This window comes from Bos indicus x Bos taurus, chromosome 5, assembly GCF_003369695.1.
Source record: "Bos indicus x Bos taurus breed Angus x Brahman F1 hybrid chromosome 5, Bos_hybrid_MaternalHap_v2.0, whole genome shotgun sequence".
Classification (NCBI taxonomy): domain Eukaryota; kingdom Metazoa; phylum Chordata; class Mammalia; order Artiodactyla; family Bovidae; genus Bos; species Bos indicus x Bos taurus.
The window spans coordinates 32,153,957-32,181,745 of NC_040080.1; the positions used below are offsets into that span (position 1 = coordinate 32,153,957).

General features: G+C 39.4%; 1 protein-coding gene across 1 annotated transcript in view; it reads right to left on the bottom strand.

Moving 5' to 3' along the window:
* The window catches only part of ST8SIA1 (ST8 alpha-N-acetyl-neuraminide alpha-2,8-sialyltransferase 1), a 166,693-nt gene that overhangs the window by 8,217 nt on the left and 130,687 nt on the right, over positions 1–27,789 (bottom strand). The gene's annotated exons all lie outside the window — the stretch shown is intronic.

Here is a 27,789-nt window from a genome sequence, read left to right on the forward strand (position 1 = left end):
GTCTTTCCCTTCTCCAGGGGATCTTCCCAACCCAGGGATCAAGCCCTGCTCTAGCACATCGTAGGCAGATTCTTTACTAGATGAGCCACAAGGGAAGCCCAAGAATGCTGGAGTGGGTAGCCTATCCCTTCTCCAGCAGATCTTCCCGACCCAGGAATCAAACCGGGGTCTCCTGCATTGTAGGCGGATTCTTTACCAACTGAGCTATCAGGGAAGTATCATTAAAAGTTGAACTGAATATTAAATATTTGTAATAGATTTTTTTTTTTTTGGTCTCAGATGCGAACAGGACTTAGACACTAAGGTAGGCACTGACCATTGATCTGATTGTGATGTATCTGGATTGAGAGATCAGGAAAGTATAAGTGTATGAGGTGGGGAGCGGTGCTGTGAGGAGCACTTTAAGAGAGGAAAAATCTTAATTTTCCACAAGAAATCAATAGGTAAATGGAAAAAATTTTAAATTACAATTAATCATGTGGCTTTAAAATGTGAGAAGAGAAAAATCAGCTAGAGAAGCTGAAGGCTTTGGAACATTTTTTGAGAGAGTATATGACCGGAGACTGCTGCTTTCTGTATGAAGCTTTGTCATATCATTTGATCTTGAAAACTGTATACACATTTTGGTAAAATTAGAATCTAAAGTTTTTAAATCATAAAAATATGAAGTAAAGAATATATATGTGTGCAACCGAATCACTCTGCTGTATAGCAAAAATTAACACAAGACTGTAAATCAACTGTACTTCAACAAAATAAGTTTTAAAAACATAAATGAATGTATATTAATCCAAAGAACAATACCACCCAAAAGAGTAATAGTCAAGGAACTTTATGCACCTAACCAGATAGTTTCAAATATACACATAGCAAAACTAATTAAAATTCAGATAGATATTCACAAATTCACATTCATAATTAAGTCTTTAATTTTAAACTGTCTATTATTTTTAAACATGAACAGAAATTTTCTAAAATGATCAGATATTATGTCAGAAAAGAAAACATATAGTATGATATATATGTATACACAAATATATTAAAATAATTACCACCATTCAGTCCAGATCATCTGATCAAAAATGTAATAAAATGAGAAGTCAACAATAAAAATACACATCAGTTCAATCAGTTCAGTTGGTCAGTTGTGTCTGACTCTTTGCGACACCATGGACTACAACACGCCAGGCTTCCCTGTCCAATACCAACTCCCAGATCTTACTCGAACTCATGTCCATCGAGTCAATGATGCCATCCAACCATCTCATCCTCTGCTGTCCCCTTCTTCTCGCACTCTATCTTCCCCAGCATCAGGATCTTTTCCAATGAGTCAGTTCTTCACATTAGGTGGCCAAAGTATTGGGGTTTCAGCTTCAGCATAAGTCCTTCCAATGAACATTCAGGACTGATTTCCTTTAGGATGGACAGGTTGCATCTCCTTGCAGTCCAAGGGACTCTCAAGAGTCTTCTCCAACACCACAGTTCAAAAGCATCAACTCTTCGGCACTCGGCTTTCTTTATAGTCCAATTCTCACATCCATACCTGACTACTGGAAAAACCATAGCTTTGACTAGATGGACCTTTGTTGGCAATCTGCTTTTTAATATGCTGTCTAGGTTGGTCATAGCTTTTCTTCCAAGGAACAAGCATCTTTTAATTTCATGGCTGTAGTTACCATTTGCAGTGATTTTGGAGCCCCAAAAAATAAAGTCTGACACTGTTTCCACTGTTTCCCCATCTATTTGCCATGAAGTGATGGGACAAGATGCCATAGAAAACATATTTTAAGAGGAAATTTGTCAACTTTTACAGATGACATAATTACCTATTAGAATATATAAGAGAACCAACTGAAAAATTATTTATTTAAACCAAAAAAGACTGGATAAACTTCTAAAAATCCATAGTTAAACTTCATGGATAGAGGTGAAATTCATCAGCTTGATAAAGAATATCTACAAAAAACCTTACACCTAACATCATACTTTATGGTGAGAAACTGGAAGTTCCCCCACTAACGTCAGGAACAAGTCAAGGATACCTTCAAGTCAAGGATCTCACCACTACTTTTCAACATTATCCTAGAAGTCACTGCTAATACAATTAGATACGAGAAGTAAGTAAAAAGTACACAGATGTGGAAGAAATAAGCAAAACTGTCTTCGCAGATGACACATATAGAAAATCTGAAAGAATGGAAGCTGGTGGGACTAATAAGTGATTATAGCAAGGTTGCAGGATTGCTTTCCTATGCACCAGTAATAACAAGTGGGATTTGAAATAAAAAAAACACAATACAATTTATACTAGCAACCCCCAAAATGAAATACTTAGCCAGAAACCTATCAAAATATGTACAAAATCTATGTGAGGAAAACTGTAAAACTCTAATGAGCTAAATAAAAATCAGGCAACTAAGTAAATGGAGAGACACTACATGTTCACAAATAAGAAGACTCAATATTCTCAAGACGTCAATTCTTCCCAACTTGATTTATAGATTCAATGCAACTCAAATCAAAAGTCCAGCAAGTTCTCTTGTGGCTATCAACAAACCATTTCTAAAGCTTATATGGAGAGGCAAAAGCCTGAGAATAGTGAATACAACATGGAAAGAAAAGAATGAAGTTGGAGGACTGACACTATCTGACTTCAAGTCTTACTATAAAGCTATAGGAATCAAGATAGTGTGGAAGTGGAAAAAGAATAAATAGATGAATGTAACAGAAGAGGGAGCCCAGAAAGAGACTCATAAAAATACAGTAGGTCTTTGACAAAGGAGCAAAGGTAGTGGAGCAGAGACAGTCTTTTTAACAAATGGTGCTGGAGCAAGTGGACATCTACATGCCAAAAAAAAAAAAAAAAAAAGGAATTTAGACACAGACTTTACACCTTTCACAAAAATTAACTCAAAATGCAACATAAGTCTAATTGTAAAATGAAAATCTATAAAACTCCTAGAAGATAACAGAACAGAAAATCTAGATGACTTTGGGTATGGCAATGACTTTTTAAATAAAACACCAAGGCACAATCCATGAAAGAAATAATTGATAAGCTGGACTTCATAAAAATTAAGAACTTTTGCTCTGTGAAAGACAATGCCTGGAGAATGAGAAGACAAGCTACAGCCTGGGAGAAAATATATGCAAAAGAGACAGCTGACAAAGAACTCTTAAAACACAAGAAGCAGAAAACAACTCAGTTAAAAAATAGGCCAAAGACTTTGACAATTCACCAGATGGCAAATAAGCACATGAAAAGACGTTCTACATCATGTATTATTGAGTTCAGTTCAGTTTAGTTGCTCAGTCGTGTCTGACTCTTTGCGACCCCATGAACCACAGCACACCAGGCCTCCCTGTCCATCACCAACTCCCAGAGTTTACCCAAACTTATGTCCATCGAGTTGGTGATGCCATCGAGCCATCTCATCCTCTGTCATCGCCTTCTCCTCCTGCCCTCAATCTTTTCCAGCATCACGGTCTTTTCAAATGAGTCAGATTTTCGCATCAGGTGGCCAAAGTATTGGAGTTTCAGCTTCAACATCAGTCCTTCCAATGAGCACCTAGGACTGAGCTCCTTTAGGATGGACTGGTTGGATCTCCTTGCAGTTCAAGGGACTCTCAAGAGTCTTCTCCAACACCACAGTTTAAAAGCATCAATTCTTTGGGGCTCAGCTTTCTTCACAGTCCAACTCTCACATCCATACATGACCACTGGAAAAACCATAGCCTTGACTAAACGGACCTTTGTTGGCAAAGTAATGTCTCTGCTTTTTAATATGCTGTCTAGGTTGGTCATAATTTTCCTTCCAAGGAGTAAGTGTCCTTTAATTTCATGGCTGCCATCACCATCTGCAGTGATTTTGAAGCCCAAAATAATAAAGTCAGCCACTGTTACCACTGCTTCCCCATTTATTTGCCATGAAGTGATGGGACTGGATGCCATGATCTTCTTTTTCTGAATGTTGAGCTTTAAGCCAACTTTTTCACTCTCCTCTTTCACTTTCATCAAGAGGCTCCCATAAGGGTGGTGTCATCTGCATATCTGAGGTTATTGATATTTCTCCTGGCAATCTTGATTCCAGCTTGTGCTTCTTCCAGCCCAGCGTTTCTCATGATGTACTCTGCATAGAAGTTAAATAAGTACGGTCACAATGTACAGCCTTGATTTACTCCTTTTCCTATTTGGAACCAGTCTGTTGTTCCATGTCCAGTTCTAACTGTTGCTTCCTGACCTGCATATAGGTTTCTCAAGCCAGACTCATCAAGAAACAAAGGGAGAAAAATCAAATCAATAAAATTAGAAATGAAAATGGAGAGATCACAACAGACAACACAGAAATACAAAGGATCATAAGAGATTACTATCAACAATTATATGCCAATAAAATGGACAACGTGGAAGAAATGGACAAATTCTTAGAAAAGTACAACTTTCCAAAACTGGACCAGGAAGAAATAGAAAATCTTAACAGACCCATCACAAGCATGGAAATTGAACCTGTAATCAAAAATCTTCCAGCAAACAAAAGCCCAGGTCCAGACGGCTTCACAGCTGAATTCTACCAAAAATTTAGAGAAGAGCTAACACCTATCCTGCTCAAACTCTTCCAGAAAATTGCAGAGGAAGGTAAACTTCCAAACTCATTCTATGAGGCCACCATCACCCTAATCCCAAAACCTGACAAAGATCCCACAAAAAGGAAAACTACAGGCCAATATCACTGATGAACATAGATGCAAAAATCCTTAACAAAATTCTAGCAATCAGAATCCAACAACACATTAAAAAGATCATACACCATGACCAAGTGGGCTTTATCTCAGGGATGCAAGGATTCTTCAACATCCGCAAATCAATCAATGTAATACACCACATTAACAAATTGAAAAATAAAAGCCATATGATTATCTCAATAGATGCAGAGAAAGCCTTTGACAAAATTCAACATCCATTTATGATAAAAACTCTCCAGAAAGCAGGAATAGATGGAACATACCTCAACATAATAAAAGCTATATATGACAAATCCACAGCAAACATTATCCTCAATGGTGAAAAATTGAAAGCATTTCCTCTAAAGTCAGGAACAAGACAAGGGTGCCCACTTTCACCATTACCATTCAACATAGTTTTGGAAGTTTTGGCCACAGCAATCAGAGCAGAAAAAGAAATAAAAGGAATCCAAATTGGAAAAGAAGAAGTAAAACTCTCACTATTTGCAGATGACATGATCCTCTACATAGAAAACCCTAAAGACTCCACCAGAGGATTACGAGAACTAATCAATGATTAGTTGATTCACTATAATCAATGATTATAGTAAAGTTACAGAATATAAAATCAACTCACATAAATCCCTTGCATTCCTATACACTAATAATGAGAAAACAGAAAGAGAAATTAAGGAAACAACTCCATTCACCATTGCAACGGAAAGAATAAAATACTTAGGAATATATCTACCTAAACAAACTAAAGACCTATATATAGAGAACTATAAAACACTGGTGAAAGAAATCAAAGAGGACCTAATAGATGGAGAAATATACCATGTTCATGGATTGGAAGAATTAATATAGTGAAAATGAGTATACTACCCAAAGCAATTTATAGATTCAATGCAATCTCTATCAAGCTACCAACAGTATTCTTCACAGAGCTAGAACAAATAATTTCACAATTTGTATGGAAATACAAAAAACCTCGAATAGCCAAAGCTATCTTGAGAAAGAAGAATGGAACTGGAGGAATCAACCTGCCTGACTTCAGGCTCTACTACAAAGCCACAGTCATCAAGACAGTATGGTACTGGCACAAAGACAGAAATATAGATCAATGGAACAAAATAGAAAGCCCAGAGACAAATCCACGCACATATGGACACCTTATCTTTGACAAAGGAGGCAAGAAGATACAATGGATTAAAGATAATCTCTTTAACAAGCGGTGCTGGGAAAACTGGTCAACCACTTGTAAAAGAATGAAACTAGACCACTTTCTAACACCATACACAAAAATAAACTCAAAATGGATTAAAGATCTCAACGTAAGACCAGAAACTATAAAACTCCTAGAGAAGAACATGTGCAAAACACTCTCCGACATACATCACAGCAGGATCCTCTATGACCCACCTCCCAGAATATTGGAAATAAAAGCAAAAATAAACAAAGGGGACCTAGTTAAACTTAAAAGCTTCTGCACAACAAAGGAAACTATAAGCAAGGTGAAAAGACAGCCTTCAGAATGGGAGAAAATAATAGCAAATGAAGCAACTGACAAACAACTAATCTCAAAAATATACAAGCAACTCCTACAGCTCAACTCCAGAAAAATAAATAACCCAATCAAAAAATGGGCCAAAGAACTAAATAGACAGTTCTCCAAAGAAGACATACAGATGGCTAACAAACACATGAAAAGATGCTCAACATCACTCATTACCAGAGAAATGCAAATCAAAACCACTATGAGGTACCATTTCACGCCAGTCAGAATGGCTGCGATCCAAAAGTCTACAAGCAATAAATGCTGGAGAGGGTGTGGAGAAAAGGGAACCCTCCTACACTGCAAACTAGTACAGTCACTATGGAGAACAGTGTGGAGATTCCTTAAAAAACTGGAAATAAAACTACCTTATGATCCAGCAATCCCACTGCTGGGCATACACACTGAGGAAACCAGAAGGGAAAGAGACACGTGTACCCCAATGTTCATCGCAGCACTGTTTATAATAGCCAGGACATGGAAGCAACCTAGATGTCCATCAGCAGATGAATGGATAAGAAAGCAGTGGTACATATACACAATGGAGTATTACTCAGCCATTAAAAAGAATACATTTGAATCAGTTCTAATGAGGTGGATGAAACTGGAGCCTATTATAAAGAGTGAAGTAAGCCAGAAAGAAAAACACCAATACAGTATACTAACGCATATATATGGAATTTAGAAAGATGGTAACAATAACCCTGTGTACGTGACAGCAAAAGAGACACTGATGTATAGAACAGTCTTATGGACTCTGTGGGAGAGGGAGAGGGTGGGAAGATTTGGGAGAATGGCATTGAAACATGTATAATATCATGTATGAAACGAGTCGCCAGTCCAGGTTCGATGCACGATACTGGATGCTTGGGGCTGGTGCACTGGGACGACCCAGAGGGATGGTATGGGGAGGGAGGAGGGAGGAGGGTTCAGGATGGGGAAAACATGTATACCTGTGGCGGATTCATTTCGATATTTGGCAAAACTAACACAATATTGTAAAGTTTAAAAAAAAAAAAAGATGCAGGTCAGGTGGTCTGGTATTCCCATCTCTTTCAGAATTTTCCATAGTTTATTGTGATCCACACAGTCAAAGGCTTTGGCATAGTCCATAAAGCAGAAATAGATGTTTTTCTGGAACTCTCTTGCTTTTTCCATGATCCAGTGGATGTTGGCAATTTGATCTCTGGTTCCTCTGTCTTTTCTAAAACCAGCTTGAACATCTGGAAGTTCATAGTTCACATATTGCTGAAGCCTGGCTTGGAGAATTTTGAGCATTACTTTACTAGCATGTGAGACGAGTGCAATTGTGCAGTAGTTTGAGCATTTTTTGGTATTGCCTTTCTTTGGGATTGGGATGAAAACTGACCTTTTCCAGTCCTGTGGCCACTGCTGAGTTTTCCAAATTTGCTGGCATACTGAGTGCGGCACTTTCACAGCATCATCTTTCAGGATTTGGAAAAGCTCAACTGGAATCCCATCACCTCCACTAGCTTTGTTCATAGTGATGCTTCCTAAGGCCCACTTGACTTCACATTCCAGGGTGTCTGGCTCTAGCTGAGTGATCACACCATCATGATTATATGGGTAGTGAATATCTTTTTTGTACAGTTCTTCTGTGTATTCTTGCCACTTCTTCTTAATATCTTCTGCTTCTGTTAGGTCCCTACCATTTCTGTCCTTTATTGTGCCCATCTTTGCATGAAATGTTCCCTTGGTATCTTTAATTTTCTTGAAGAGATCTTGTGTTATTTACTTGCTTTTTTAATATTTTGGATCAACTACTATGTTCATAGTTGCTGTCATTTTTCTATCTCTGTGCAGCTGTTTACCAGCTGTTGCTTCCTTTTTCTCTGTCAATGAACACTGATTTGTTAATTTATAATACCTTCCTCCTCTGGACCTTCTCAACCTACAGGGGTGTCTTTTCCACAAGAAATATTTTACCAGATGGCAAACAACACATAATAAGAAGCTATTCTCTTCATATACAGTACATATTAAAATATGCCCTAAGAAGGCAAACTTTAAAAATATTTTCAGGGTGAAGCTTTCAAACCTAAACTGAGGATGTTGCTAGAGGATGTTCCTCTTAGAGAGAAATTTAGGACAGGCCTTTAAGAGATGGATATATTTGAACTGAATTTTGAAGACTGAGCAGAAGTTAGCTATGTATATGAAATTGAAAAAAAAAAAAAGAGCATTTCTGCCTTGAGAAAGCAGCATGGGCAAAGGAACAGAGGGAGAGAGGGGGTTCTGGGAAGTGCAATTAATTTAATATGATAGAGTTTTAGCACCTTGGGACTATCTAGAGTTGAAGCTAGCGTGGTGCACATATGTGCATGCTAAGTCACTTCAGTTGTGTCTGACTCTGTGCGACCCCATGGACTGCAGCACTCCAGGCTTCCCTGTCCTTCACTATCTTTTGAAGTTTGCCCAAATTCATGTCCATTGAGTCAGTGATGCCATTCAACCATCTCATCCTCTCTTGTCCCCTTCTCCCCCTGCCCTCAATCTTTCCAAGCATCTTTACAATCTTTCCAATGAGTCAGCTCTTCCCATCAGGTGGCCAAAGTATTGGAGCTTCAGCTTTAGCATCAGACCTTCCAATGAATATTCAGGGTTGATTTCCTTTAGGATTAACTGGTTTGATCTCCTTGCAGTCTAAGGGACTTCAGCACCACACTTCAAAAGCATCAGTTCTTTGGTGCTCAGCCTTCTTTATGGTCCAACTCTCACATCTGTATATGATTATTGGAAAAACCATAGCTTTGACTATACCAGCCTTTGTCAGAAAAGTGATGTCTCTGCTTTTTAATATGCTGTCTAGTTTGGTCATAGCTTTTCTTCCAAGGAGCAAGCAGCTTTTAATCTCATAGCTATAGTCACTGTCTGCAGTGATTTGGAGCCCAAGAAAATAAAATCTGTCACTGTTTCCATATTTTGCCCTTCCATTTGCCATGAAGTGATAGGACTAGATGCCACGCTCTTAGTATTTTTTCAGTTGAGTTTTAAGCCAGCTTTTTCATTCTCCTCTTTCACCCTTATCAAGAAGCTTTTTAGTTCCTCTTCACTGCCAGTCAAGGTTGAGACTTTACTCAAAAGGAAAAATGGAGACTAATTAGCAATCATCACTCTGTGAGGAAGATGATGAGGGTGTTACCCTCAGAGCTACAGTAGAGGAAGGAATAGCTGCCCCTGCTGACTGAAAGGGACACTGAAGAGTGGTGTAAGCAGTGGAGGTCTACGATGCAGTATCCATGCTGATTTAGTGTGAATTCTGTACCAGTTGTCAGATTTCTGTCCCTCTAAGATGTGCCGGTGGTTTCGGTTCTTGTGGCTCTTACAATGATATGTAACACAGGAGAAGGTTGTCTGAGGGGAAAGATTATTACCCAGGTTTGAACCTGTTGAACTCTGGGCACAGGATCACCCAGAAGAACAATGTGCCAACCCAGGAAAATATTGACAAATCATAGCATTTAAATGGTGGGCAATGTGGGTAGAAATTATAGCAAAAGGTATGATGGGCAGTGAGGTAAGGGGACACCAGGAATGGGATCAATAACAGAAGAGAAACGAGTTTCAGAAGTTTGTCAACAGTGGTAGGTGGTGAGGAGAGATTATGCGAAATGAAGATAGAAAACGCTACCTGGAGATTCAACAACATACCCGTTTTCGGCAGCATCAGCTATTTTAGTAGAAATCAGTCTAGATCATGGGTTGAAAACTCACATGTCCAGGGCCAAGCTAATTAGGAAAATATGTAAAGGGACAAAGAATCAGACAAGAGGGAGTGGATCTGAAAATGGAATGTCCATGTCCAATTTAAAAGGATTTCTAACTAAAAATAAAAAGTAATGGCTAAGTAAATGTTATGCAGACCAGGTCCGACCCAATGATAACAGCTCAACCCTCAAAACTTATTCAAAATTCTGAATGACAATGACACCATGGAACTACAATCCCTTTGAGGCAGATGAAAAAACAAATATAGTAGATATGGCCTCTTTTTTATGACGTTAGTGATAGTCTCAGATAAGAAACAGGAAGACCTATAATCAAATTACAGAAATAATAAATTCTATCATAAGATGCTTGCTTAACACATGTTATCCTACTTAAGCCTTGTAGTAATTCTATGAAAAGGGCATTGCCTGTTTTCTGCTATGAAGGAAACTAAGGAGCGAGTGGTTAAGTATTCCAGCGAAGTTTCATAGATGGAATGTATACAGTAGGCTCCAGATTTCAGCTCAGCTCAGTCTGACTCTTGACTTAACACTCTTTCAATTCCACTGTGTAGCTTTTCCCTGATGGAAACACAGATCCTTCCTGCACTGATTGGAATTCATTCCCATGATCTAGCATATACTCCTTCTCACGTTCTCATGGATTTGGCCCACGTTACCCTCTTTATTGCCCTTGTCTTCATCCATTTCCTCCCAGTGGCCCATTTCACCCACACGAGCTCTTGACCAAGTCTTCCTCACTGAAAACCAACTAATAACAAACAAACATTTTTTCAAGAGTGTATTTTTCTCTAGCTGCTTCCAGATCTCTTTCCTTCCATCCATAACTGATTTCTTCTTATCTCAAGTCACTCATACTCTGAGAATATTCATTCACTTTCATTTCCCAAACTAGGATTGTACTCAGAGATCAGATAAGATCAGTCACTCAGTCGTGTCCGACTCTTTGCGACCCCATGAATCGCAGCATGCCAGGCCTGCCTGTCCATCACCAATCCCGGAGTTCACTCAGACTCACGTCCATCAAGTCAGTGATGCCATCCAGCCATCTCATCCTCTGTTGTCCCCTCCTCCTCTTGCCCCCAATCCCTCCCAGCATCAGAGTCTTTTCCAATGAGTCAACTCTTCACATGAGGTGGCCAAAGTACTGGAGTTTCAGCTTTAGCATCATTCCTTCCAAAGAAGTCCCAGGGCTGATCTCCTTCAGAATGGACTGGTTGGATCTCCTTGCAGTCCAAGGGACTCTCAAGAGTCTTCGCCAATACCACAGTTCAAAACCATCAGTTCTTTGGCGCTCAGCCTTCTTCACAGTCCAACTCTCACAGCCATACATGACCACTGGAAAAACCATAGCCTTGACTAGACGGACCTTTGTTGGCAAAGTAATGTCTCTGCTTTTGAATATGCTATCTAGGTTGGTCATAACTTTCCTTCCAAGGAGTAAGCGTCTTCTAATTTCATGGCTGCAGTCACCATCTGTAGTGATTTTGGAGCCCAGAAAAATAAAGTCTGACACTGTTTCCACTGTCTCTCCATCTACTTCCCATGAAGTGATGGGACCAGATGCCATGATTTTCGTTTTCTGAACGTTGAGCTTTAAGCCAACTTTTTCACTCTCCACTTTCACTTTCATCAAGAGGCTTTTGAGTTCCTCTTCACTTTCTGCCATAAGGGTGGTGTCATCTGCATATCTGAGGTGATTGATATTTCTCCCGGCAATCTTGATTCCAGCTTGTGTTTCTTCCAGTCCAGGGTTTCTCATGATGTAGTCTGCATATAAATTAAATAAACAGGGTGACAATATACAGCCTTGACGTACTCCTTTTCCTATTTGGAACCAGTCTGTTGTTCCATGTCCAGTTCTAACTGTTGCTTCCTGACCTGCATACAAATTTCTCAAGAGGCAGATCAGGTGGTCTGGTATTCCCATCTCTTTCAGAATTTGCCACAGTTTATTGTGATCCACACAGTCAAAGGCTTTGGCATAGGCAATAAAGCAGAAATAGATGCTTTTCTGGAACTCTCTTGCTTTTTCCATGATCCAGCGGATGTTGGCAATTTGATCTCTGGTTCCTCTGCCTTTCCTAAAACCAGCTTGAGCATCAGGAAGTTCACGTTTCACATATTGCTGAAGCGTGGCTTGCAGAATTTTGAGCATTACTTTACTAGTGTGTGAGATGAGTGCAATTGTGTGGTAGTTTGAGCATTCTTTGGCATTGCCTTTCTTTGGGATTGGAATGAAAACTGACCTTTTCCGGTCCTGTGGCCACTGCTGAGTTTTCCAAATTTGCTGGCATATTGAGTGCAGCACTTTCACAGCATCGTCTTTCAGGATTTGGAATAGCTCAACTGGAATTCCATCACCTCCACTAGCTTTGTTCGTAGTGATGCTTCCTAAGGCCCACTTGACTTCACATTCCAGGATGTCTGGCTCTAGGTGAGTGTGAGTGATCACACCATCGTGATTATCTGGGTCGTGAATATCTTTTTTGTACAGTTCTTCTGTGTATTCTTGCCATCTCTTCTTAATACCTTCTGCTTCTGTTAGGTCCATACCGTTTCTGTCCTTTATCGAGCCCATCTTTGCATGAAATGTTCCTTTGGTATCTCTGATTTTCTTGAAGAGATCCCTAGTCTTTCCTATTCTGTTGTTTTCCTCTATTTCCTTGCATTGATCGCTGAAGAAGGCTTTCTTATCTCTTCTTGCTATTCTTTGGAAGTCTGCATTCAGATGTTTATATCTTTCCTTTTCTCCTTTGCTTTTCGCTTCTCTTCTTTTCCCAGCTATTTGTAAGGCCTCCCCAGACAGCCATTTTGCTTTTTTGCATTTCTTTTCCATGGGGATGGTCTTGATCCCTGTCTCCTGTACAATGTCAAGAACCTTATTCCATAGTTCATCAGGTACTCTATCTATCAGATCTAGGCCCTTAAATCTATTTCTCACTTCCACTATATAATCATAAAGGATTTGATTTAGGTCATACCTGAATGGTCTAGTGGTTTTCCCTACTTTCTTCAATTTAAGTCTGAATTTGGCAATAAGGAGTTCATGGTCTGAGCCACAGTCAGCTCCTCGTCTTGTTTTTGCTGACTGTATAGAGCTTCTCCATCTCTGGCTGCAAAGAATGTAATCAATTTGATTTCAGTGTTGACCATCTGGTGATGTCCATGTATAGAGTCTTCTCTTGTGTTGTTGGAAGAGGGTGTTTGTTATGACCAGTGCATTTTCTTGGCAAAACTCTATTAGTCTTTGCTCTGCTTCATTCCGTATTCCAAGGCCAAATTTGCCTGTTACTCCAGGTGTTTCTTGACTTCCTACTTTTGCATTCCAGTCCCCTATAATGAAAAGGACATCTTTTTTGGGTGTTAGTTCTAAAAGGTCTTGTAGGTCTTCATAGAACCGTTCAACTTCAGCTTCTTCAGTGTTACTGGTTGGAGCATAGACTTGGATTACTGTGATATTGAATGGTTTGCCTTGGAAATGAACAGAGATCATTCTGTCATTTTTGAGATTGCATCCAAGTACTGCATTTTGGACTCTTTTGTTGACCATGTTGGCCACTCCATTTCTTCTGAGGGATTCCTGCCCGCGGTAGTAGATATAATGGTCATCTGAGTTAAATTCACCCATTCCAGTCCATTTCAGTTCGCTGATTCCTAGAATGTTGGCATTCACTCTTGCCATCTCTTGTTTGACCACTTCCAATTTGCCTTGATTCATGGACCTGACATTCCAGGTTCCTATGCAATATTGTTCTTTATAGCATTGGACCACTTGCTTCTATCACCAGTCACATCCACAGCTGGGTATCGTTTTTACTTTGGCTCCATCCCTTCATTCTTTCTGGAGTTATTTCTCCACTGATCTCCAGTAGCATATCGGGCACCTACTGACCTGGGGAGTTTCTCTTTCAGTATCCTATCATTTTGCCTTTTCATACTGTTCATGGGGTTCTCAAGGCAAGAATACTGAAGTGGTTTGCCATTCCCTTCTCCAGTAGACCACATTCTGTCAAATCTCTCCACCATGACCCACCTGTCTTGGGTTGCCTCACGGGCACGGCTTAGTTTCATTCAGTTAGACAAGGCTGTGGTCCTAGTGTGATTAGATTGACTAGTTTTCTGTGAGTATGGTTTCAGTGTGTTTGTCCTCTGATGCCCTCTTGCAACACCTATCGTCTTACTTGGGTTTCTCTTACCTTGGGCGTGGGGTATCTCTTCATGGCTGCTCCAGCAAAGCGCAGCCATTGCTCCTTACCTTGGATGAGGGGTATCTCCTCACCACCGCCCTTCCGGACCTTCAACGTGGGATAGATCCTCTAGGCCCTCCTGCGCCCGCGCAGCCTTGGACGTGGCTCCTTGGACGTGGAGTTGGTCCTCCTGGCCACCATCCCTGGCCTCAGGCGTGGGGTTGCTCCTCCCGGCCGCCCTTGCCTCAGGCGTGGGGGTGTGGGGAAGCTCCTCCCGCCCACCGCCTCTGGCCTTGATTGTAATAGGGTGGAAAATACCATCTTAACAACAGACACCAGAGTCTCTTTTGGAAAGATAATTCCCCTTGTTTAAGTGGTGCTAGAGAGGACTCTTGAGAGTCGCTTGGACAATAAGGAGATCAAACTAGTCAATCCTAAAGAACATCAACCCGGAATATCATTGGAAGGACTGATGCTGAAGCTGAAACTCTAATATTCTGGCCATGTGATGCAAACAGCTGACTCATTGGAAAGGATCCTGATACTGGGAAAGATTGAGGGCAGGAGGAGAAAGGGAGAGCAGAAGATTAGATGGTTGGATGGCATCACCGACTTAATGGGCAGGAGTTTGTGCAAACTCAGGGAGATAGTGAAGGACAGGGAAGCTTGGCATGCTGCAGTTCATGGGGTCACAAAGAGTCGGACATGACTTAGCAACTGAACAAGTTTAGAGGTGCTTTTGGGTGTTAAGGTTATATTTTAAGAATAGGTCCTGGAAACAGAAAGGAAAATAAGTAACTAACCTCTCCTCATATGTAATTAAGGGGAATTTGGAGGTGGAGAGAGCCAAAGGTTGAAATGAAGGGAGAATTTAAGAAAGGAAATAAAGAGTAACAACACCCTGAGAGGCTAGTGAGTAGCTGTAATACACCCAGTGGGACCTTCTCAGTGACAGGTACTGAGAAGAATTGTCCTTCAAATACTTTTACAAACAGAAATGTCAGATGTTTCCTCTTTATATTCTTTGCTTGAGTTTTTCAGTGTTTCTGCTCTCTTACCTCTAACCTTCTATAGATTTCGCTACTTGCATAATGCCTTTGGGAACAGTTATTCTGGAAAAGCTAGGGAAAGAAAGCTTTCATCCATGTCTACACTGATGTGAAGCAGAAAGAGAGGAACAGTCACAGGAAATCCTATGAGGAGACAAGTAAACTAAAAGTAACTAAAGGAAATAGGTAATTGTAATAGACAATGGTCTAGTAAATTTAAGCTTATGGAAATTCCCAAAATAATGGGGAGAGCAATGAACTCTGGCAAATTCAGGGTAAGAGTTCCAGGTCAATCTGAAAAAAATTTCAATGCATAGTTGACCTCTACTCACATTTAAATTCATCTGATGACTTCATCCCCTGAAAGAGGAAATGGCAACCCACTCCAGTATTCTCGCCTGGAAAATCCCATGGACAGAGGAGCCTGGTGGGCTGCAGTCCAAAGGGTCACACAAAGTTGGATACAACTGAGCACACATGCACTGATAACTTCTTAATCTCAGGCTCCAGTCCAGCTCCCAAACGTTTTAAAATTAAGTGTCAGAATAGCATAATGGTTAAGAGTGTAAACTCTGAAACCCTAATAACTACATTTGAATCTCATATCTAGCACTGTGAACTTGGCCAAGTCTCTTAAGCTGTATGCACTATAGTTTCTTCATCTGTAGAACAGAGATACTAGTTGTATCTAGCTTACAGGCATGCTTTATTACATGAGTTAATACTTGCAATGTATTTAGAGCAGTATCTGTCCCATTGTCAATACTCAATAAACATTAGCGTTCATTACTACAACCAATAGACTGCTGGCAACTTCCACTTTGATTCATTTACACACTCAACACTTACTTTTTGAGTACCTGTTACGTGCCAGGCATTGTTCTATGCAATATGGGAGACAGTGGTGAATATAAACAAAGTCATTTTTGCTCTCTTGGAGCCTGTATTTGAGTGAGAAGAGACAACTAATAAGCAAAAAATGAACACTATGTGGGGAGTTCCATAAAGAAAATAAAGGAGGATCATAGGGAAAGAGAGGGTGGCATGCTGCTATTTTATTTAGTGACATTTTAGCAGAGGTCTGAAGAAAATGAGACAGCATGTCCTGTGGAGATCTACAGGAAGCATCTCAAACTCAGCATCCTCTTCTCATTATCTTTTGCAATGACCATGTTACTTATGTGAACAAATAAACATACATTCTTTCCCTTCTCGAAGCTTCTGTACCCAACTGGTCACTATTTTCCTTTTTATAACATCCTTTGAGTCTACTTTCTTGTCTCTATTACATACAGATTGAGCCACATGAAATGGACATTTTATAGATTAAAAATAGTTGAATATGGGTATGTGCTCGCCCATTACTTACATACTTATGCATGTATATATAGGTATAGTCAAAGCTATGGTTTTTCCAGTAGCCAGGTATGGATATGAGAGATGGACCATAAAGAAGGCTGTGCCAAAGAATTGATGCATTCGAACTGTGGTGCTATTAAAGACTCTTGAGAACCTGGACAGCAAGGAGATCAAACCAGTCAATCCTAATGGAAATCAACCCTGAATATTCACTGGAAGGACTTACACTGAAGCTGAAGCTCTAATACTTTGGCTACCTGATGTGAAGAACCAACTCACTGGAAAAGGCCCTGATGCTGGGGAAGATTGAAGGCAAAAAGAGAAGAGGTCAGCAGAGGATGAGATGGTTAGATGGCATCACTGACTCAATTGACATGAGTTTAAGCAAACTCTAAGAGATAGTAAAGGACAGGTAAGTCTGGTGTGCTGCAATCATGGGGTCGCAAAGAGTCAGACATGACTTAAGTGACAGAACCATGCTCACCAAGCTCCAGAGCACACAGAAGGACTATATCCCAGAATCCCTTGTGGCTGGGTAGAGCCACATGATGTGCTCTGGACAGAACTACTGTATGACACTGCTGAGCAAGGACCCTCAAATCTCTAATACTCAATATTTGCTGCCCTAGTCTTTATTTTGTCAGTAAGACAGAATAAAGTAGACATAGTCAAGGATTCTATGGCTCTAGGAAAATGGTGGAACCACTGTGGAGAAATTTAGGTTCATAAATGACAACATGGAATTGATCCCTTCCCCTTCCTCAAATGACCTCAAATTATATTTGAATGGGAAAGGTTATATTATTGTATCAATAAAGATTTGGAGTAGTTCATTAGAGCAATTAGCACACCCTAACTAATGTATATCCTCAATGCCACAGTTTTATTTCAGATAATCATATATCCTCCTCTGTATCATAGCAACAATATCCAAACTGATCTCTCAGTTTCCAGTCCATCCTTCTCAAGGCTCCCCAAGTCACTGTCCCAGGTCCCAGTGTGACCATATCACTCCCTATCAAGGAGGAATTCTTCAATGGTTTGTCCTTAGCTTGTCCAACCAATCTGGATATTCAAAACCTTTCATGATATAATCCCTGTCTACTTCTCCAGCATCTCTTTTTGCTATCACCATCAGCACTCTTTGCTTTTGCTCAGGCCAATTACCTGATGTTGCTCAAGCGGTCCACACACACTCATGCCTCCAAGCCATTGTACATGCTAGCTTTCTGTCTGAAGTGAACACCCCTATTGCCCTGCTAATTTCTACTAATTTTTCAGGACTCAACTCATAGCATCTGCTAGAGAAAGTTTTCCATGACCCCAAGCCTCGATTAGGTAGCTAACTTTTAGCACTCCTCTAGCACTTTAGTTTTATTAAGGTACTAATTACCTTGTCATGTAATCTTCTCTTTATGTTTCCTTTACTGAATTCCTTCAGAAAAGGCTAATATCCTTTATCTCTGTGTTCCCTAAGCCAAATACTGTGCCTGACACAGTGAAAGCATTCACTGTGAATAAATGCATACAGGAATCAAGGAATTCCTAAGCATGTTTGCATCTTTGTCACAGAATGTATTTAATCCATTCCAAAATATTCTGCAGAACAAAATGTCTTTTTTTTTTTTTTTCAGGAATACTAAGAAAATACAAGAGATACTTCTGATTGCCTTCACATTTGTCGAGCAACATTTTCTTTCACTAGCTTTTATGCAAACTATTACCCTGCCTTACCAGAAAATGGGTAATTAGAAACTGAATAACGCACTGAAATACAAATCTCTCATTACAAGCTGGTTCATTTTCCTGTAAAAAGAATATGATAATTCTTGACAAACATCAAACTCTCTAAGAATCCAATAATCATTTTTCAATCTCAGGAACCATTTAGAAAAATTTCATTGTTTTCCAGGACAAATAAAATTGTGCTTATTTTTCTGATCAAAGTTGTTCTTTTGTGGCTTCTTTTGTAGTTCTCAGAATAACAGTTATATTCATTTCTCTAAATTTCCATATTTAAAGCCTGGCCTTCCCAAGTGGCACTAGTGGTAAAGAACCCATCTGCCAATGCGGGAGACATACAAGACACAGATTTGATCCCTGGGTAAGGAAGATCCCCTGGAGAAGGAAATGGCAACCCACTCCAGCATTCTTGCCTGGAAAATCCCATGGACAAAGGATCCCAGCGGACTACGGTCCACGGGGGTCACAAAGAGTTGGACACGACTGAAGGGACTTAGCATGCATGCAATAAACACTTTACTTGCTTCACTGCTTTCCATCTTTGTGGGAATTTAATGCCACCAGTAAACTTTAAAAACGGAATTTCTTTTAAGATATAAAGTTAAGTGAGGTATATTCTAATCTGTGGAATATGACCATATAAGTAACAATATATGGCAATGTTGGTACCAAACAGTAATACTGTATTTTAAAAAAATAGATTCCATTTTAAAAGCCAACAGATTTTGCTATATTTGTATCTCACGAAGATTTTAATACAGTAATGGGCTTCCAATTATAGAGAGGGTACTTTAAGACTACACACTCAGTCTCTTCCTTGCTTAATGCAAACTATGCAACCTCAAGCAAGTTACTTCATCTCTTTATGCCTCAGTTTTCCTTCTCTGAAAAAAGATGGAAATGACAAGAGCACTTGTCATAGTTATAAGGTCACTGTGAGGTCTAGCTGAGTTCATATATATGATATGAAGAGTGTGTGGCACATAAGAATTCTACAATTTTTTCTCTTTCGTCATTACCACCATCATGATCATTACTATCAACATGGTCATCATCACCACGATCACCATCATCATCATAATCACCATTATCATATTCACCATCATTACCACCATCACCATCATCACCACCATCAGCACCATTATCATATTCACCACCATCACCACCATCACCATCATCACCACCATCATCATCACCACTATTAACACTGTCATCACCATCACCATCATCACCAGCATCATCACCATCATCACCAGCATTATCATCATAATCACCATTATCATATTCACCATCATCACCACCATCACCATCATCACCACCAGCATCATCACCACCATCATCATCACCACTATTAACACTGTCATCAGCATCAACATCATCACCACCATCATCATCACCATCATCACCAGCATCATCACCACCATCATCATCACCACTATTAACACTGTCATCACCATCACCATCATCACCACCATCATCACCATCACACCACCATCATCACCACCATCATCATCATAATCACCATTATCATGTTCACCATCATTACCACCATCACCATCATCACCACCATCAGCACCATTATCATATTCACCACCATCACCATCATCACCACCATTATCATCACCACTATTAACACTGTCATCACCATCACCATCATCACCACCATCATCATCACCACTATTAACACTGTCATCAGCATCAACATCATCACCAGAATTATCATCGTCATCACTGTCATCATCTTTCTATCTCTTTTCTCTGCAAGAACAAGTGATGAAAAACTGATTCTTAAAGAACCCAGAGAAAGAAAATATTACTGCCAAAGGAACAAGTTATAAATGAACAGAAAAGCTACTTACTAGGCAGGATATGGCTGGCACAAGTTTATATAGGCATTACTAGAATACTGAAGTGAGTATTAACTGTACATTTGTCAGTTTTTACTATTTTGTGGAAAAAAATTAAATACATGACTGATATTCAAACTGTCAATGAACACTTGGAAATAACAAGAAAAGAATAAGTCTAAGGGTCAGTGAAAATGGTCAATGTCAGGTAATTTGTCAGAGATTTATTGAGAGCAAAAAAGGAATATCAAACAATCTTTTCTATAATCAAAAAGAGAAAAGCTAAATATCATCAAAGTTTTATGAAAGAATGAGATTTCTCCAAAATACAATAAAATGTAGCATCTCTATTTATCACAAAGAATGTATTTGTGCCCTCCAAAATGTAATTTAAAAGTTAATGGAACCACTTGTACGAACACCTTTAATGTTTATTCTAGGTATCACATTTACTTAATTAATGATATATTTCATTATTTGACTATTTAATTTAAAAATCTGTCAATAAAATCACTGTCATAAATCTAAAGTAAATAATGTCTTAATGTCATTGAATGTGAATGTGTTAGTCGCTCACACATTAGTACAACTCTTTGTGATCCCACGGATGGTAGCCTGCCAGGCTCCTCTGTCCATGGAATTTTCCAGCCAAGAATATTGGAGTGGGTAGAGTCTTTATTTCTTTGATTACTTCTCAATCAAAAAGTTAGAAGATAACTTACATTTTATTTTGTGGTATAAACTCAACTCAAACTGAAAATCTGGGAAAAGTCTGAAGAAAGGGATCTTTTCCCTCTAGGAATCTGGGGGCAGGGGTATAGAGGAGGATATCAGTTGAACTTAAGAGCTAAGAAATAGTTAAGGCAGGAGCACTTGATACCACTGTGCAGTCTGCTGACTGATCCAAAGAAACAAAGACTTCATGTTCTACTCGACTTTGGATGACTTTGCAGGTTGAATGCTAGATACTACCACCAAAAGATATGACTAATTTGGGGAGATATTTTCATGAGAATTTTTTAAAATGAAATTATTATCAACTAATCATTTACAAATCCCAAAAGCCACCAGAGAGTGTATTTAATAGTCATGGGAGAGCTAATGGAAATATCCCACTAGCTGTGCCACCTGTACCTTGCAAAGAATACTTGTACAGGCAGCCACAAGACATGTCAGGGTGTCCATGACTGATCTGCAAAGAACACTCATTGTATTTGATGTGGTCATTACATAGAAAGGTCATTATCTCTAAAACATAATCAACTACCAGACTTAACTTCCACTGAACCTTTCTAATCCATTCTTGTGTACGGTCATTTGATCACTAGGGTTTTGTGCTACTCAAGCAAGCTTGCTCTACTTCTGAAAATCAAGACAGAATGCTGGTTTGTATATAATCACAACACGGTAGGTCTAAAATTGTGAATGAAAAGGTCTGTGTAGGAAGTAAGCTCTGTATAAACTCTACAAAATGATTACTGAGAAGCTTGGAATTTACAATTAACTAAACTCATAAACATTCAGAAAACTAAGATCATGGCATCTGGTCCCATCACTTCATGGGAAATAGATGGACAAACAGTGGAAACAATGTCAGATTTTATTTATGGGGGCTCCAAAATCACTGCAGATGGTGATGGCAGCCATGAAATTAAAAGACACTTACTCCTTGGAAGGAAAGTTATGACCAACCTAGATAACATAATAAAAAGCAGAGATATTACTTTGCCAACAAAGGTCCGTCTAGTCAAGGCTATGGTTTTTCCAGTGGTCATGTATGGATGTGAGAGTTGGACTGTGAAGAAAGCTGAGCACCGAAGAATTGATGCTTTTGAACTGTGGTGTTGGAGAAGACTCTTGAGAGTCCCTTGGACTGCAAGGAGATCCAACCAGTCCATTCTAAAGGAGATCAGTCCTGGGTGTTCACTGGAAGGACTGATGCTGAAGCTGAAACTCCAATACTTTGGCCACTTCATGCGAAGAGTTGACTCGTTAGAAAAGACCCTGATGCTGGAAGGGATTGGGGGCAGGAGGAGAGGGGAAGACAGAGGATGAGATGGCTGGATGGCATCACCAACTCGATGGACATGAGTTGGAGTGAACTCCGGGAGTTGGTGATGGACAGGGAGGCCTGGCGTGTTGTGATTCATGGGGTTGCAAAGAGTCAGACATGACTGAGCGACTGAACTGAACTGAAACTCATAAACATATACTCGGGAAGAGAAGAATCCAACTTCAAGGCTTGTTTACAACTCACATGGTGGGATACAGATCATTGAAATACCCCATCTTTGAGTAAACTGGATAAACTCATTTTTAAGTAGCATTAAATGATGTTTTTCTCTTTATGTAAGTGAAGCATAGTAATTGTATAATTGTAGAGAAATTAAGAAATATAGATAAGCATAAAGAAGCATGTTTGGCATATGGTAAATGTTCAATAAATACATGTTGAATGATGAGAAGGAAAAATAAAATAATAATCACATAACAATTTCACCATTCAGAGTTGACCTCTATTAACACACCGATTTCCATCTTTCAACACACACACACACACACACACACACACACACACCCCTAAAAGCAGGACTGAAATTTATATACTACTCAGAAAAATCTCACTCACTTTTTACCCTTTACAGTTGCCTTCATCTTGTTAGATTCTTACTAATGACAGAAGAAAACCTTCAATTTGTCAGTTTAAAGTAATTCAGTGTCTTTTGAAGTAAAACAGTCTTTGGGGTAAATATTTTATCCATTTAAAATGCAAAACTAGGGGCTTTCTTGGAGGTCCAGTGGTTAAGACTCTGAGTTTCCAATGCAGGGCTTGGGTTCAGTTCCTGGTAGGAGAACTAAAATCCCACATGCCTCATGGCCAAAAAAACAAAACATAAAACAGAAGGAATATTGTAAAAAATTCAATAAAGAATTAAAAAATGGTCCAAATTTTTAAAATCTTTAATAAAATAAGATAAAAAAAATAAAATGCAAAACTCCATCAGAGCTATTTTTCCTCTTTCAGGGAGTCTCTCCTGCTCATCTCTCTTCTTGAGTCTCATAGTAATAATGGATTCTCTGGTCATCTCTAACTTGGTGTGGTTGCTGTTATCGGATTCTTAGGGTTTAGCTCTAGTGTCTCTGAGATGTGGCTAGTATCTCTGGGTTTTTTGGACACCAAGCTGACTTCTACTCAAGTCATGGTCCCCTCTGCTGTTCTGTAATCCATGGCTGCCTGCCTTTCCCCAATGTGGGGCCTCTTCTTCTCCACTGGTACTTTATTTTTTTTTTCCCAGCCAGGCAGCACCGCATATGGGATCTTAATTCCCCAGCCAGGGATCAAATCCATGCCCCTGAAGTGGAAGTGCAAAGTCCTAACCACTAAACTGCCAGAGAATTCCCCCTCCATTGGTATTTCTAATGTTTTTGTATCTTTCTACTGGAAATATGGAAATGTCATAATTCTCAAAATATCCAGGGAGGCTATGGAGATGTGGAGATATTATCTCAAGCCCACCTTTGGGCACACTCTTCAGTCATTTTTAATTCACCTCCCAGCACCAACACCAGTAAACTCCACTTGGGCTACCAGTTGCCTTGGAGAGATATGTGGTCCTTTCAGACACACACCCTGCTCATACACTCTCTGAATACCCCAACTCTCCAATGTATACCATCACCTGGAAAAAAGAAAAGGAGGCATGAGGACAGATGGAAAAGAAAGGAAAAAACAGAGAACAGAAGAATAGGAAACAAAGGGACAAGAAGAAGAGGTGAATGAAAAATGCTACCAAGAACAAATGGGAAGGTAAAATCAGGGGATCAAAAGCTTGTGTGCTACAGAATTAGAGAAATAAATAGAGAAAAGGAACAAAAATCACTTCACTTCTTTCCCTATCACTGACTCCATTCTTTATATGCCACAATGATCAACAATCTAGAGAGAAATAGCAAAGGGAAGAAAATAATAAAGAAGAGGAGGTGAAAAGGTCTGTCCCACTTGCTCTCTTCAACTTCAAGGACTAATTATACACCCATTCCTCTCACCTCTAATTCTTTCTAATCATGAACTGCAAACAGCCCCAAACAGACCTCAGCAGACTGCAAAACAGTTGATTCTATGGCTAGGCAAGAACAGAGGCTAAGAGTTAATTATATTACAGTTGTTGAAAACAGAACGTCTATTTTAATGTTGTGATTCAAGTTTTAGTAGATTACATCAGCTTTTAAAGTTAACCATCTTTGGCACTTACACGTAGATGTGGAGCAAATAGCGATTTCTTCCATTTCTCCGTCCTGAGTCACTGCCTACCTAAGCTAGAAAGTATTTTGATAACAAATTTAATATTTTATATATACACAAAAGTCATTCTCCTATCTCTTGAAAACATGGTTAATATCAACTTCTCCCACTGTTCAAAACTGGGAAAGAAAGGTTAAAAAAAAGAGAACAGCACATATGCTGAAATCATCTTAATATCGTGCTCTATAATCACAGTGTTTTAGGATGATAGACCAAATATATTTGTAGGAAGGATCACTTTGGGGGAAAATGCATTGATTTATTATATCTGCTTTTGGGTTAATTTTATTTTTAACACATGAGTCAATATCATTTAGCATCATCCTGTAAGGGTTTCCTGCAACTAGGTGGAGCAGTTAAGTGCTCCTCAGAATCTCTGGAAAAAGTCTTGTTAGGTCATATGCTGAGTTGAAAAAGCATGGTCCAGAGAAATGTTCAGCAAGAGAAGCTGACTCACAAGAAGGCGTCATAGGGGGGGAAAAAAAAAAAACACCTTTTTGCTCTTCTTGAGTAGTTTTAATCCATGAATCAAGGTACATGAGAAAACCCCTAATTTTCCAAAAAGAAAATGTCCAATACTTAAAGAAGAGAGAAAAGACACTAAAGAGTTTGTGTCTTTGTCATAGTTGGTAAAAATTACTCATTCAAAATACCAAAGGAATATTAATTAAATAAGAACTCAATGTGGAAGAAAAGCAAGTAATATTCAGTCAGTTCCATCACTTAGTCATGTCTGACTCTTTGTAACCCCATAAACTGCAGTACACAAGGTTTACCTGTCCATCACCAACTCCCGGAGCTTGCTCAAACTCATGTCCAGTGAGTCGGTGATGCCATCCAGCCATCTCATCCTCTGTCGTCCCCTTCTCCTCCTGCCTTCAATCTTTCCCAGCATCAGGATCTTTTCCAGTGAGTTAGTTCTTTGCATCAGGTAGCCAAAGTATTGGAGCTTCAGCTTCAGCATCAGTCTTTCCAATGAATATCCAGGAATGATTTCCTTTAGGATTGACTGGTTTGATCTCCTTGCAGTCCAAGGGACTCTCAAGAGTCTTCTCCAACACCACAGTTCAAAAGCACCAATTCTTTGGCACACGGCTTTCTTTGTGGTCCAACTCTAACGATTTTCATAGTGACTGTTCAGTTGAAGATTCTAGGTTCTTTTTTCAAGTGTTTAGCTTTTTTAAGAGACAGATATTCTCCGATTGCCATTTCTGATCTGAACATCATAGCTGAGGCAAGCAAGGAGAAAGAAGTATTGGCCGCAGGAAATTCTACAGAAGTGGGGGACAAAGGACCAGAAGGACCTTACCGAGGCTGTGGAAACTCAACTAACTCCAACTGGGTGTCTTTGCTTGGTCATTTCCTATGGAAATTCAGCCAAATGAACAACTTCAGTCTCGGGAGTGCAGAGCAAAACTGGAAACAACTGTCTTTATTTGCAAGTCAGATTCTGACTAAAGAAGCTGGAGTCTGGAGCTGGCAGCTGCTGGTGTGGTTTCTCACTGTGGCAGGCTTCCTGCTCTGCACCCTACTGATCACACTTGTTCAGCAGTCTAGCTTTGGGAGTTGTTCTCTGTTTCCTCAATGTTTCATCAGCCTCCCAATGATTTTAAGATCCATTTTTAAAAGTCCCTTTATGCTTAGACTACCTAGAATGGATTACATTCTCCACAATAAATCTTCAACAATAGAATGTTTCTAATTATTAAAAAAAAGACTTAATTCTTTGATTCCCTCCTTCCTATTTTTTTTTGTTTTGTTTTGCTATACAGATTTCAAGATTATCATTGTAGGATTGACTTTCAGAAGTGTTATTACTAATTCAAAAGGTAAGAACATTTTTAAGTTTCTTAATAGATGTAAATTCTTTTGTTTTTCTAAAACAAAAGATTGCACTAATTTAGTCCCCCACTGTTCTCCTGTGAGAATGAACATCATTATTGTTTCTCTTTATTTTTGCTATTCTGATGGTTAAAAATAGATAGCTTGCTACTTTGATATAATTGTATTTAACTATCAATACTGTGAATACTTGCTCATCTCATGGGCCCTCTGTACTTCTTTATGACTTTTCCACCTTTATATCCAATTATCTCCTGGGCTGTAATATTTTTGGTGTCTATTTACATACTATCTTTAAATATGGAAGAGTTCTACCCTTTTTCTTTTCATAGCTGATGTAAATTCTCCCCCAAATCATTGTTGGATTTTCTACTTTATTCATGTTCCGGGAATGAAGAAATTTAAAAGTTCTGGAGTCAAATAATCATCCTCCTGTGATTTCTGCCAGCAGAAAACATTCCATCCTCAGAACAATAGTAACATTAATGTTATTTTTGTGTGGTTGTTGTCTTTTTCTAAAAAAACTTACTCTTATTTTAAGATTTCATTTATATATTTATTTATTTGGCTGCATCCGGTCTTAGTTGTAGCATGCAGTACCTTCATTGCGGCAAGAGGGCTCTTTCCTTTCTCTGGTTGCAGAGTGCAGGCTTCTCTCCAGTTGTGGCATGTGGGAGCCCAGTTCCCTGACCAGGGGTCAAACCTGCGTCTCTCTCATTGAAAGGTGGATTCTTAACCAATGGACTACCAGGCAAGTCCCTGTTTTCTTATGTTTCATGTATTAATCCTTACACTGGGTTGAATAGAGTCCTTCCCAAAATCTCTGTCCACCCAGAAACTCAGAATGCAACCTTATTCGGAAATAGGGCCTTCATGATGTAATTAGTTATGTCAAAATTAGGTCACAGCAGATTAGGATGGGCCCTAATCCAATGACTGATACTCTTGTAAGACGAGAAGACACAGCCACGCAGAAGCACACAGGGAGAATGCCATGTGATGGCAAAGGCAGAGACGGGAATGATGAATCTACAAGTTGATACCTGGATTCCAGACTGCCAGCCTCTAGGGCTGTGAGACAATACAACTGTTGGTTTCAGCCACCCAGTTTGCTATGGCAGCGCACAAACTAATATAAGGAGTATACAATACATACCAAGGATTTTGGTATGTGAGCTTAGAGAGAATGTTTAAACTATTTTTTTTTTCTCAAATTGTGAATAACAGATCAGCTGAAGTTAGCTCCTACAGGCACATGAGTCCTTTGCACTTCTCAATTCCAATCAGACATCACACTTGCAGCTTAAAATTGGTCACCATGGCCACTCTTATACCATGGTGGTAGTGGTGATGGTACAGTCTCTCAGGTGTGTCCAACTCTTGTGATGCCATGGACTGTGGCCCACCAGGCTCCTCTGTCCCTAACATTT